At 32.3% G+C, this 13,102-nt stretch overlaps 1 pseudogene; it reads right to left on the bottom strand.

The window, feature by feature from the left end:
* Positions 1-9,043, bottom strand: part of LOC117928829 — a 31,568-nt pseudogene extending 22,525 nt beyond the window's left edge.
* Between the last annotated feature and the right edge of the window lie 4,059 nt (positions 9,044-13,102).

Raw genomic sequence — 13,102 nt, 5'->3', positions numbered from 1 at the left:
TATTCAGTAGGAAAGGATAGCAAGAATCTTCTACAGCAACTATTTAATGGTTAAGACTACAGTGGGTAGTTTCCAATTTATCTGGGTGTCAGTCCCTAAGTCCTTAGGGTGTTATTTTGAGATACTGAATGATTATTTGCTCAGGTAGGAGGAGGAAAGGAAAAATTATGTGCCAAATTTTACCCCATCCCCTGTTTGGCAACCTTAAGCTTAATTCTGATGGTCCTTTGTGAGGTAACCTTACGTTGGTTAAGAACCAGAGAGAACCATAGAAGACTAGAAGAGATGATCTGGATTTTCTATAAGCTAACATGCTCTGATTTTGATGCACAATCTAATGCTCGTACATAGGCTTGAGAGAGGCATTCTATAGGGATTATGAATCTTCTCATTAAAGGAAATTCAAATGCAGTCATGTCATCAGCAAGATCTAAGAGATGAAAGCTACTACAGGTGATCATTGGATGAAAGATCTGAACGCAAGGTGCCTGGTGTTGTATGCACAGTTATATGAAAGTTTCTACGGTCTTGTGTGAGGTTGAATGTACATGTATTCCTTGCATTTTAAGACTAGCTTCAAGCTAGGCAACTGCTCATAGAAGATTTTGAAGCTTGTCAAGTCTTGAAAACCTTCAAGGAGTATTCTTTCATTGAGTTTGTCAATCCCGAGTTTCCAAGTGTTCTAGTTTTGGTTGCTGTTTGGCTGGACAAAACCTGTTTGAATTGGGCCAAAAGTTTTTTGTAAGCATTTGTTAAGCTCCACTAGTAGGTATAGTTTGTGTAGGCCAGCATGTATGGCATGAGACTTAAGATTAATTTAAACAGGCCTTGTGGGTAGACCTGAATGTGTCCTGACAATGGATTTAATGTACAACAATGTACACATTAGTAGTGTACTTTATTAAGGCAATAATAGATGGGTCTAGGAATGGAGAAGGTTCAAGGCAAAACCACTGCAAAATTGGTGTACTATTAGCAGCTATCTTGTTAATTGAATTGCTCTCTTATTTGCGCAGATTGTGCTAACTGGTTGTTAATTGTTAATAGTTCAGTCAGCCAACTAGGCAACTGATAAGCTTTCCAACAGGAGCATCAAGTCTTTGGTTGAGTTTATGGGCAATTCTTATACCGCTTGAGTTGGAGGTCGTTGTTGTGTGGATCATCATTTTATGCGGTAGCTCTTGCAATGTACTTGTTTCTTTTTTAGGTTCCTTTTGAAGAAGTCCTCATCCTTTAGCTGCATTTTTATATAATGCTGCTTCTATTTCTTGTGGAAGAAAAAAGAAAAAAATGAAAAAAAAAAAAAAGCAACCTTTTGAAACAAAAGCCACATTACTCTCTAAAGATTGAATAAATCAAGAAGTTTAACCCTCTTTTGTGATAGTGTGTGCTCTGCATGCAAAGAGAATATGTAACTTGCTAAAGAGAATGAATAATATTCCATGAATTTTTCATTTAGGAAATCAATATTCAAATGTTAAAATGAGAAAAATAAACAGAAAAAAATATCAAACAAACAATGCAGGCCAAAATTTATGCATACCTCATCTTCGCTAGAGTTAAACTGTCTTGGAGGCAGACGAAAGAAATCAGCATCAGCACGCATTGGCCAACCCAGCCGAAAACAGTCCATCGACCTACAATTTTTGCTGGTGAATCAATATGAAAAATAAAACAAAATATAGCAACACAGTGTAAAAAAAAACAGAGAGGATAATACCAAAAGTATTCATTCAAATCATCATAGTTCCTCCATTGGGAATGCTTTGATTTTCCACCTTTGCTCCTTTCAGCTTCCTGCAAACCTCAAATGACCAAATAACATAGATATGGAGCAATTAAAAGTAATAAATAAATAAATAAATAAGAGCTTTTATGGACTCAAGGACAGAAGCAGAAGCAGACCTTCGCAATCGTTTCATAGATTGGAGTTACTACTTTCTTTAAGAAAGCTTCCTCTTCTCCTCCATATGTTGGCTTTACATTTTCACCGTCATGGGACTGACACTACCAGACAGTGACCCGTATACTTCAAATGCCATCTATATAAATTAGGAAACAACAACAGTATAATTGAGAATTCCAAGAAAAGAAAAAGAAGAAAGATCCAAGAATTTTCAATAAATGAAGAAACCTCAAAATAATAATAATAGTAGTGGTGGTGGTGGTAATTCTTTTTTTCGTTGATCTTTCCTCCAAAGTCTCTCTAGATCTCTCCCTCTAATAAAACTTTTTGAATATATATATATATTGACAATAGTAGTGGTAGTAGACTAGTAGTATTTCTCTTTTTCATTGATCTTTTCCATTGTCACTTCCAATAATGTAATAAAAGTCCTAAAGCAAAAAAAAAATGCTTTGTTTTCTTCCACCTTCATTTCTCTCTCTTTCCAAAATGTGATCTTGGTCTTTGGATAGGAGAGGCTTTTTCACTTCCAGATCTTTTTCTAGTTCCTTTTCAAGAATGCACCCATGTTTCAAACCAAGGCAAACTAGTCTAGAAAGCCAAAATCCCTTCCAAATTCAAAGCTTTTGCAGCAGGAATTATAGGGACGGTTAATACCAATAATGTGTTTCAGATCAGAAGCCTTACAAAGCCCTTGAGATAAACAGATGCATTATTCATTAGCTAGTGGGCAATCAACCAATGATTTATTCAGTCACTGTTATGCTTTGCCAGAGGCATTTTCCATGGTCACACCATTAGTGTGTATGTGTGTGCAAACATTGCTTAGGATTATACCACTCCAATGATTATAAAATGCTGGTTACAACTCTTAGAGAAACAAAATAAATATAAGGATAAAAAAATCCCATAGGAGATGAGATAATAAAATTTGTGTCATATGCAAGGAAAAAACTAAAATGAAATGCGTACGTGATGGTATATATAGCAAAGGCATTCGGGCATGAATCTTAAATTTGCAGCTTCCCCCCATATTAGAAGATATAAACCCATGTATAACAATTTCCTCTGCTGCACATCCTGCTGAATAGTTGGCAACCTGCCATTTAAAAACAAACATGAAAAATATACAAAAGAAAACTCAAATAAAAATGAGATTAATTAAATTAGCCAGAAGAAAAGTACAAAATTATAAATTTATTAAAGAATGTTGTTCCATGTTGCCAATTAAAAAAAAAAGAAAGCAGTAGCAAGGCCCTTGTAGTAGCCAAAAATGAATGAGTAGAATAAAAAGATTTGAATAGAAGACTCACCAGAGACTACTCTTGCGACCTAAATAATTGCACCATTTTTTGTAGTTTTTGAAAAGTTTCTTCATCACTTCTGTCACTGCACGGTCATCCAACTAAACATAAATAGTGCACAGTTATTTTATTAAGTCAATAGATAGTATTTTTCATAAATTTAGATCACAAGGCAGAGTAATCTGTGAAGTTAAAACCTTTGGTTGCTGATCAGGCTTTGGAAATTGTCTTATGTGCCCATTTGCTAGCAACAGAATCAAGTGCTCCCTTTGATTTGCCACATTATCTTTCTGCACATTAACAAGGGGGTCATGAATCATGAGAAACTAATTGAGTGATAACAAAAAAGTTAGCTAGTCACCTGGAATCCAAACATAGCCTGAAGCCAGTCTAGAATGTCTTCGTCAGCTTTCCTCTTGTAACCCTTGGGCCATGGTAAACCCCTGGTGTTACGAAGTGCAGCAACAGAAACTTGAATCTACAAAGAGCATAAGCCTCTCAAACTTGATAAAATCAAGAAAGAAGGAAATCAAGTATAAACGTATGACAGATAAATTAGGGAATCAACCTCAGGGAATCTCATAATAGCCTGATTTGTACTATCGGGATCAAGAGGAAGAATATTATAGGGTACATATAGCTCCGTCTTTTCCTTGACCTCAGTGTGAGCTTGCAAAATCTATGTACAAAAGAAAAAAAATTCATCATATCATTATTCACATAAGATAGCTGCCATCTGCATTAGAAAGTTCTTAGACGAAGCAGACTGCTCTCAGCATGAAAAAGCATTGAGATAACCGTTCATTCAAATATGGACATCATTCAAAATTCACTGGTGAAAAGCAATCAGTTTCACCTCATCAGCAACTTCAACAGATTCTGTCAGATTGACAGCTTTCAGGACCTCAAAGAGAACAGCAGCTGTTTGATATGCTTTTGTAAGCTGAGCTCTGAATTAGGAAAAATGCCGTCAAACAAAACAGTTTGTAGCAAATCATCAGAAAAATGTATCAAATCTCAAGACAACATACCGATCAGCTTTATCAGCAGCCTTCTGCAAAGCTTGAATATATTTTTTGTAGTAATGTTGATAAAAACTTTGCATTTCACGAGCATCACTTTTTGCCCTTCCTGCAAGTGTAATTTCATTTTCCTGGGAAGAATAGAAAGGATGAACTAACTTATATCACACTTCCAAACATGGATCCGCATAACTATAGAGACAACTTCTTTCCTTCTATCTTTGCTTCTAATATGAACTATTAATGTCAGCCAGAAGAAAAGGGAAGCGTAAGCCAAGTATATCCAGAGTAAACAGGATCAACCCTCAGAAATGGAACTAGCAGAATCAACTACAAAATAGGTCATGTACAAAATCCAAGAAAAACTCATTACTCCAACCAGTTGATACCAAACCCCAAAAAAACAAAGAATGTAAAAGTAAGGATTTGAACATAAGGATTGAAGCTTGATTCCTGTAGCTGCTTGTAGCATTCTTTCTTCATGCACCAAAAGAGAGAATAGGGACCAGTCACCCAACTGATTTTCTCCCTTTTACCATAAACCATTCATGACAAACCAAAAACTCTCAATCTGACCTCAGCATCAACCACTGCACCTCAGAGATATTTAGGAAAAGAGATGCAACTCCTATGAGATATCTCATTGCAATAAAAGGTGACTTGCTATCTCTCCATCTTTTTTATGCACACACAGCATCAACCGGGAAGAATTCTGCCTCTCTAACTCAACTGCTCTGTAGCAAGGCTCATCCTTTGAACCCCAAATCATGGAACTATGTACAATAACAAAAAAAAAAAAAAAAAAAAAAAAAGCAACTACCACAATAGGAAACTGGAAAATATTATTATCTATGAGAAGAAAATACAAAGAAGGATGAGACATCTACAAAAAGATCAGCAAAAACAAAATAAAGTGTGCAAGTAAAAAAGGCAACTCCCAGAAACAAGTGACCAAACTCCAAAATCCCAAACAAAACCTAACAACACTTAAGGGGAGGAATCCTCTACAAACTGCCAGATAAATCAGTTCTCTCTGAAAGCCTATAGCTTTAAAGGAGAGGACCATCCCAACCTTCTAGAAAGATAAAACAATTTGTGGAATACAGCAATAAATTCTCCACAGCCATCTCCTACCTGGAAACATCCATGAAAGTATTATCACCAAGACTCCTCTCCACCAAGAGATCACTAACAACTGGATGCCAGAATCAAGCTTTCTAGTAAAGTTAGCATCTCAACCTTAAAAGCTAAAACACTGCCATATTAGATGCACTCATATAGAGCAAAGAGTGAAGTAGAACTTTTAGGTGTTTCCATTGTCACAGCCCAGGCACAACGACACAATTATCAGAGTTGTGCTCTACCATTGAGCTAATAGCTCATTGTGCAGTGCAGGCCTCCCACTGGGGACCACTATGCCAAAAGCGAGAGAAACCCCATCCCTCTTTCCTTTTCTTGCCCCCATGTTGCCACTCAGGAGGGAGATGGGAAACTCCAGAGTATACATTTTCACAGGTCAAAGGAAGAAATTTTATTTGTTGGTGAGAATCACGGCCCAGCAGCTCATAGCATTTTGAACTGGATATAAACTCAATGAATTTAGGAAATTTTATGAAGGCAAAGGGAGCACTAAACACTACACTACACCAGGTAAGCTATAACAAAATGGTATAGCAGAAAGAATGATCATGAGCTAGAGATATGATGATATGTGTAGGCTTGCCAAAATCATTATTGTCTAAGGCCGTTAATATGGCATGCTATGATGTCAATAGTTCACCATCTTTGATTACCAGCACAAAGATCTCTGGAGAGATTTGTGACAGAAAAACTGGTTAACTACTCCAGTTTGAGAAGATTTTCTTGCCAGGTCCATGTTTGTGTGCAGGGGTCATAGCAGTTAATGATGGAACCAAACTCCAAATAATGCATTTTTATGGGATATGAAGAAAAGTTATGAAAGGGTATAAATTTTGGGATCTAATTGCACAGAAAATTTTGATAAGTAATGATGTTGTTTTCAAAAAAGACAATAAGTTCAATTTAAACACAGATGCGATTTATAAACAAGTGGAGGCTCAGAGACAACATCTGTTGCTCAACTCCCTTTCTCTTCTTCTTCTACTTTCTTTTTTTGCAACCCCAAATGTTCAACTTCCATAAGGAGACTACTCAAACAAGTCTCTTTCTTCTCTTCTTTCTTTGATTCCCAAATTATCGTCTAAGAAAGGCATAAATAGTTTAGGTCATAAAAGAAACAGAAAGGGAAAAACAAAAACTTACAATAGAAAAAGGCTTTCTGAAAGGGTATGTTAGCACAATGAACTTATTTTTCCTTTAAAAAAACACCTAACCGTGACAATTTATCAGAAAAAACAGAAAATATCAATGTTACATTTAAAAGAAATAATCATATCAAAGCCAAAGGACCAAATGATTGATGCCACCTATCATAGAAATGAAGAGGTATAGAAACTTCTGAAATGGCTGGAACAAAAGTTCTTACTGAAACAAGGGTATTAAAACTATTGTCAATAACAAATTGATTACACAAAAAGAAACAACTGTTTTTGCTTACTAATTTTTCTTTATGATTTATTGATCTTATAATTGGACGTTTCTCACTTCACAAGTGAGGACATTTCCCTACTCAACATGAATGCCTTAAATAATAATTATACTTAAATTTTGGTCTTAAAACCACAAGAATAATAGTTTTGTTCATCTAAACTGCTCATTCTTATGTTACGAGATTATGAGCATCTTAACAACAGTGCTTACCCTCTCTAAGCGTTGAAGAAGTGCAGTTTTAAATTGTCGAACACCACGTCCACTTGATGTGGGATCTAATCTGTGAGCTTTCTCAAATGCATAGAATCGACCTAATTTGAGCACCAATGTAGATAAGCATTAGAGTCCATATTTAAATCAGCTCATTTAATAACCAATTTGCATCTATTTTGAAATATAATTGAATCACTGACAACAGAGTATGTTATAAGACATGCCAATATCAAAAGGAAAAAGGAACAAGTAAAAATGGAAAAGTAAAGCCAACAAAAAAAAAAATGTACAGAACCTATAAGTGCACTTAAACTTGATTAAGATTGATATAAAATAAAATGGAATTAAGTCCAAACTGGTTTGAGGATAAATAATTTGAAGGGATAAAAACAAACAAAGGAACAAATGGGCATTGTCACTTCTATGTTTTATGCACCATCAAATAACCAATGATTCATATAGCATTATATATTGAAAATAAAGCCAAACATTCACATGTTTAAGTAATAACATCTTCTGGGGATTAAAATTTGTGCATTCATTGAAATTTACTCAGAGGAAATATTGCTTATGTCATTCATAAGCAGTATGTGTTTCATATGTTGATCTGAGTGAGAGCTGCTGCATACAATTTTTTTCTGATCTGAAAACACCTAGAAATTCAACCATTTAATTTCATATAATCTTTTTACATTGAAGATTTAATTTGACCCCACTACTCCAAGTAAATTACCTGAGCATACTGTCAAAATTCAAGGAATGACTGGCAGGAAGTGACACAAACAAGAAGATGAGCAACTTTTGAGATGAGAAAGAGGGAGACTACAATGCGTCTGAAAAAAAAGGAGGGAAAAAGGTAGAATTAGGATTTGTGGATTGAGTAAGGATACAAAGAATACGGTATCAAATAGGTTATGGCTGGAATTAAGGGGAAAGCTTGATGTAGACCGTAAGGGAAATTTAGAAGTTTCAACTATAGGGCAAAAAAGACAGGTCTTATCTGGCTTATGATCAAACTACGGTGGTGATTAAAAAGAAAAAAAAAATGGGATAGGGAAGAAATGAGTATGTGTAGAAGTTGCAGAAAGCACTGCAGAAAACAAAACAGAAGCTTCCAAAATATAAAATCACAACAAAGAAGTTTAATTCTAAAAGATAATACAAAAATTAAGCATGTAGAATCAGGAAAGAAACAACAAATCACCAATTGCTGGATGAGATGGAACTTACAAAGATAAGCAACCCTTGGATTGCTGGATTCAACTTCGTTGGCAACACGAAGAATCGGAGCAATCTCGACTAATGATGATGGCACAACCTCACTATCCATCATCGCCTCCCCTAAATTTCCTGCAGTCTGAGTCCGCACAATCCGCCTCGGCGGTTGCTGCTCAGACCCTCTTCTGTACGCCATCTCTTCTCCCCCAACCAAATACCCACTTCAAGTTCCCTCTTTACCTGCATCCCCAAAATCCACCACACATAAATAAGGCAAAAGCACGTTTGGTTGCTCAGAAAATTGAAGAAAACACAACATTTCGATATTGAATATTCCTATCTCACTAACGAAAAAATCAAAGGAATCCAAATACCCAAAGCGAATCAAGAAAACAGAAAAATGAAACTCAGATTCAAACTAAAACAGAATCCAAACATTCCAATCACCTACTGTTTGGTTGCTAAGGGGAAAAAAAAAAACAAAAGACAAGAAGGCTTCAAATAGTTATGTGATTTGTGCTGTACTTGTATCTACAAATGGCGAAATCAAGAACCTACACTGGGTCATGGCCATGAGAAGAAAAATAAGAGGAAAACAGAGCAGGGAAGAGAAATGAAGAAGAAGATATGAAAGAGAAGTAGTGTTACCAGAAGACATAAAAAGAGAAAAACCCAAAAATCCCAAAACCCAAGAGCTCCAGATTACTACGAAACAGCTGAAATCATCAGAAAAAACAGAGAAGAAAACGCCATGAAAGACAAGGAGAGATTGCAGAGAGCAGTGAGTGAGTGAGTCAATGAAGATGAAGTCGTAGGTGACTTAGGAGGTTAACATGAAGAAGAAAGCAACTGTCTACGTCCATCCAATCAGAATTTGGCACGTCACCATGTCGTTCTTTTATTTTTCTTTTTTCCATATCTTTTTTCAAAAATTAATGTTGTTTGTAAATACTAAATAGCTTTTCTACTGCCGCCTTCTATGACTGCCCTTTTCATAAGAAAGAGGTTTTCTTTTTTAGATGCCTCGGTGGTTCTAAACTTTTAATTAATTATGGTTTTCCCACAAAAAAACAAAAAAAAAAATCCCAATGCAAAGTGGAAGACCCTTTCTCTTAGTTAAGATCAACTATTTATAAGTTTTGGGTTTTTTTTTTCAACTTTTTGCTAGTTTTGATCAAAACAAAAGCTAATGCATATCTTCTTTAGGTATAAGATTTGACATAAGAATTTTACCAAACTGTGTGAAGGTGACTTAATTTGGAGTTGCTTCCTTTTGGGTGAAATGCAGTTAGATTTTAGCCCTTCACTTCTCATTCAATGAACTCAATTTTTTTTGTATGTATAAAGTATTTAATGTATGAAGAGTGTAAATAATTTTTTTTTTTAAAGAATCGATAATTATTTTTATTTTATTCTATTAGTGTTATATTTTTTAAAAGAATCTTATTGGATTGTATTAATGGAGTCTTATTCATTTTATAAGTAAAATCCTCTTATATTTTGAGTCTTATTCTAATTACAAATATATTTTTATTGAAACTATATTAGTGACCTATAAAAGTAGGTCACCCTTAATCTTTATTGACGGATATCAATATTTTAGAGAATTTTTCAGTGAGTATTTTAGAAGAATTTTCATCGATATCCTAATATATTGAATTCATCTTCGAAGAGGTTGGATCTATTTCAATAACAGTGTTTATCACCCTTCAATTAATAAATTTTTCTTCTTATTAATTATATTATTTATTTATATCTTTTAAGTTAGTAATTTATTTCCATACCCTTCAATATCCAACATTTAATAATTACGGGTGTTGTATTATTTTTATATAAAGTGGGTGAGGATCGAGGAGTAATAAAAATATATTAAAGTTATTGTTATGGGTGGAGAGTCGAGCCTTTGTCTTAATCATGATTTGAGGAATTTTTCCATTGAGGGTATCCTCAAAGGTCATTCTTTTATACAAAATAATATTAAACTATTGCATCAATTGAGTTCACAAGTCACTTTCACACGACCCTTATGGGCTAAGGTTCGTCCAAAAGCCAGTCACCCATTTCTAAATGACCTTACTTTTCTTCTTCTTTCTTCTTCTTCTTTCTTCACATTATCTTTTTAAGCAATAGGACAACCTATAAGCCACGGGTTAGTCTTTGCTCTTTGGTGCTGATTTTTTTTTTCTTTTTTTTTTTTGAGTCATCATAATGGTCTGTCCTATACCATTCAAAGATGCTTGAAGTAAAAACATGGCGAACATAAAAAATATATATATATAATAGAAATTTAATAATGTGTGGTTAAATATAAAAAAGTAATCTTTAAGACTTAAAGTACATAAAGCGATGAAAATAATGTAATTACATATAAAAATATATATATATAGGTTTCGGATCTTTTTTTTGAAATAATAAGTTTTAGATCTTTGTCACGCGGAAGTCTTTTATTAAAAAGGGTAATAAGTTCATAAAATAATCTCAACCCAAAAAAATATAACTTTAGTTTCAAGTGGGTGTTTGATTAACTAATCTAATAATTTAAAATAATTTAATAATTTACTTTAAGTTAGTAAATAAATTAAATATGTTTTATAAAATAATTTAATAGTATAATTTTAAGTAATAAATAAAAATAATTAATTTATTTTTAAGTTCGTATTTTCATCTTATATTATTATTATTATTTATCCTAATTACCTTTATGATACTTTTTATTATACACCTTCATTGTTATTTTATCTCCTTTATCATAATTATAATTTATAAGGATAAATATGTTAATTTGATAATTTAGAATAAATTTTATCAAATATTTTTAATACTTAAAAGTAAAAAATTAAGTAAAAAATAATCTAACTTAAAATCAACTTAAGTAATAAGTGTTACGTTTTACCAAATATCCCTTAAGAGTCTATCTTAAAATTGTGACTTTAATATAAATTTAGAAGTTATATTTTATAAGAAAACATGGTTATATTAGACAATTATATGTATATATATATATATATATATATATATATATATATATATATATATATATATGCTCATATTAAAACTTTAGTGTATAATTTTAGGAGAGAAAGTTAAGGTCGAAATATTACATGAGTGTGACAATTTGCATTAACATGAATGTTGGTGACAAAAACAAGTTATTATGTGGGGCCATGGTGGGTCCAAGTGATGGCCTAACCACATTTGATGGGCAAGCATACCTATTTAATTTCTAAAAGGACATGCAACCAAGAACATGATAAGGATGAGGCGATGGTAGCATTATTGAACTTACGTGCCCAATCAAGAAATGCCATTCATGCAGCATAGTTTTATTTATTTTTTTTATCTCGGTTTTAATATTTTATAATTATAATCTCATTATTTTTATGATCTGATCATATTATTTTATATTTTAATTTTATTTCTTTATGCCTCAGTTAAAGATGTTGATTTTACCTATTTGTATATTTATTTAACGATGTTAATTTTATCATATGCTTTAATAGATCGAATAACAAAATTGATATGATATTAAATTAATATTATAGTTTTTCTTTCTAAATATAAGGTGTATTTATAATTCCATTATATTTAAGTTATGTTTAGTTTTGAAAATTTTGAGGAAAAATGCAAAATAGAGAAGGAAAAATAAAAAATAGATTTAAAGTTAATAAATTATTTTTATATTTTAATTTAAATTTATTTATGTATTTTAATTATTTAATATAAAAATTAAATAATTTAAAAAAATATAAAATTTTAATCTTAATCATATTTAATTTCTTTTAATACTTTTTATAAGAAAACCGACACGACTAGTTTTTTTCTTTCCTCGACTAAAGATAAACTTAGGGTTCATCTTTTCATTTGAGAGAAAGATGGTGGGAGGGTTGCGAAAGAGACCCAAACCAAATTGGATTGAGCCCCTCATTGGCTTTAGGGAAAAGCATCATATGCTAGGGATAATGGTTATGGTTTGTTTGTGGTGGAGTGGAATGCATGCTTTGCCTAAACAAATTAAAGATTTATAAATGAGGATATGATAATGTTGGAAAGGTCCACTTCACAAGTCATGATCCACTTATTCTTTACAAAATTCCAAATTTGCTACTTTGGCATTCTTGGCAAACCTATTAGCTCTACTTAGATTGGGTTATAGCCTTGATTTGGATAAGTCTAACATCTTTTTTTTTTTTTTTTTCCACTTTTTTTAAGTTGAAAATCTTATATATTTATTTGTATAATTTTATTAAAAATATGGTTTCATATAAAAACATAAAAATATTTGAAGTTTTTGATAACATTTGACTTCAGATTCATCATCAAACTCAAATCTCAAATTTAAAAACTTTAATGTTCTCTCTCTTAACATGATGATCTTATAACTTGAATTTATAACTCAACTTTGATACCAATTCTCAAATCGAGTTTTATATATTGACTATAATATCGTTTTCATATTGAACTTTGATTATTTTATCTAAAAATCTATTAGTATATGATGAAAATAGATAAAGTCTTTAACGACATTTAACATCACAATCAATTGACTAATCTATCGTGAACATAAGAATAATATCATTCATCTTAATAATCTTAATCAATATTATAATTATTTATAAATTACGAAAGCTTTAATGAAGATTATAATACAAGTTACGTAAGTCCTACGGACATTTTACTTAGATAATCCTAATTAAAATAAAAACAACTCATTTTTAAGTTAAAATAAGAACGTCTTAGTATTTGAATTATTGTTATTAAGAATAGTTTTATAACCCGAAAAAAGAAAAATTCAATAGTGGTGCAATTATTATACTTAATTTCCGGTGAGCAAATTTCTAAAGGAACTTCAATCAAAGTCATACAGCTGT

Source organism: Vitis riparia, chromosome 13 (genome assembly GCF_004353265.1).
Source record: "Vitis riparia cultivar Riparia Gloire de Montpellier isolate 1030 chromosome 13, EGFV_Vit.rip_1.0, whole genome shotgun sequence".
NCBI lineage: Eukaryota > Viridiplantae > Streptophyta > Magnoliopsida > Vitales > Vitaceae > Vitis > Vitis riparia.
Note: the sequence above shows the minus strand (reverse complement) of the source record. Positions and strands in the feature narration are given on the sequence as shown.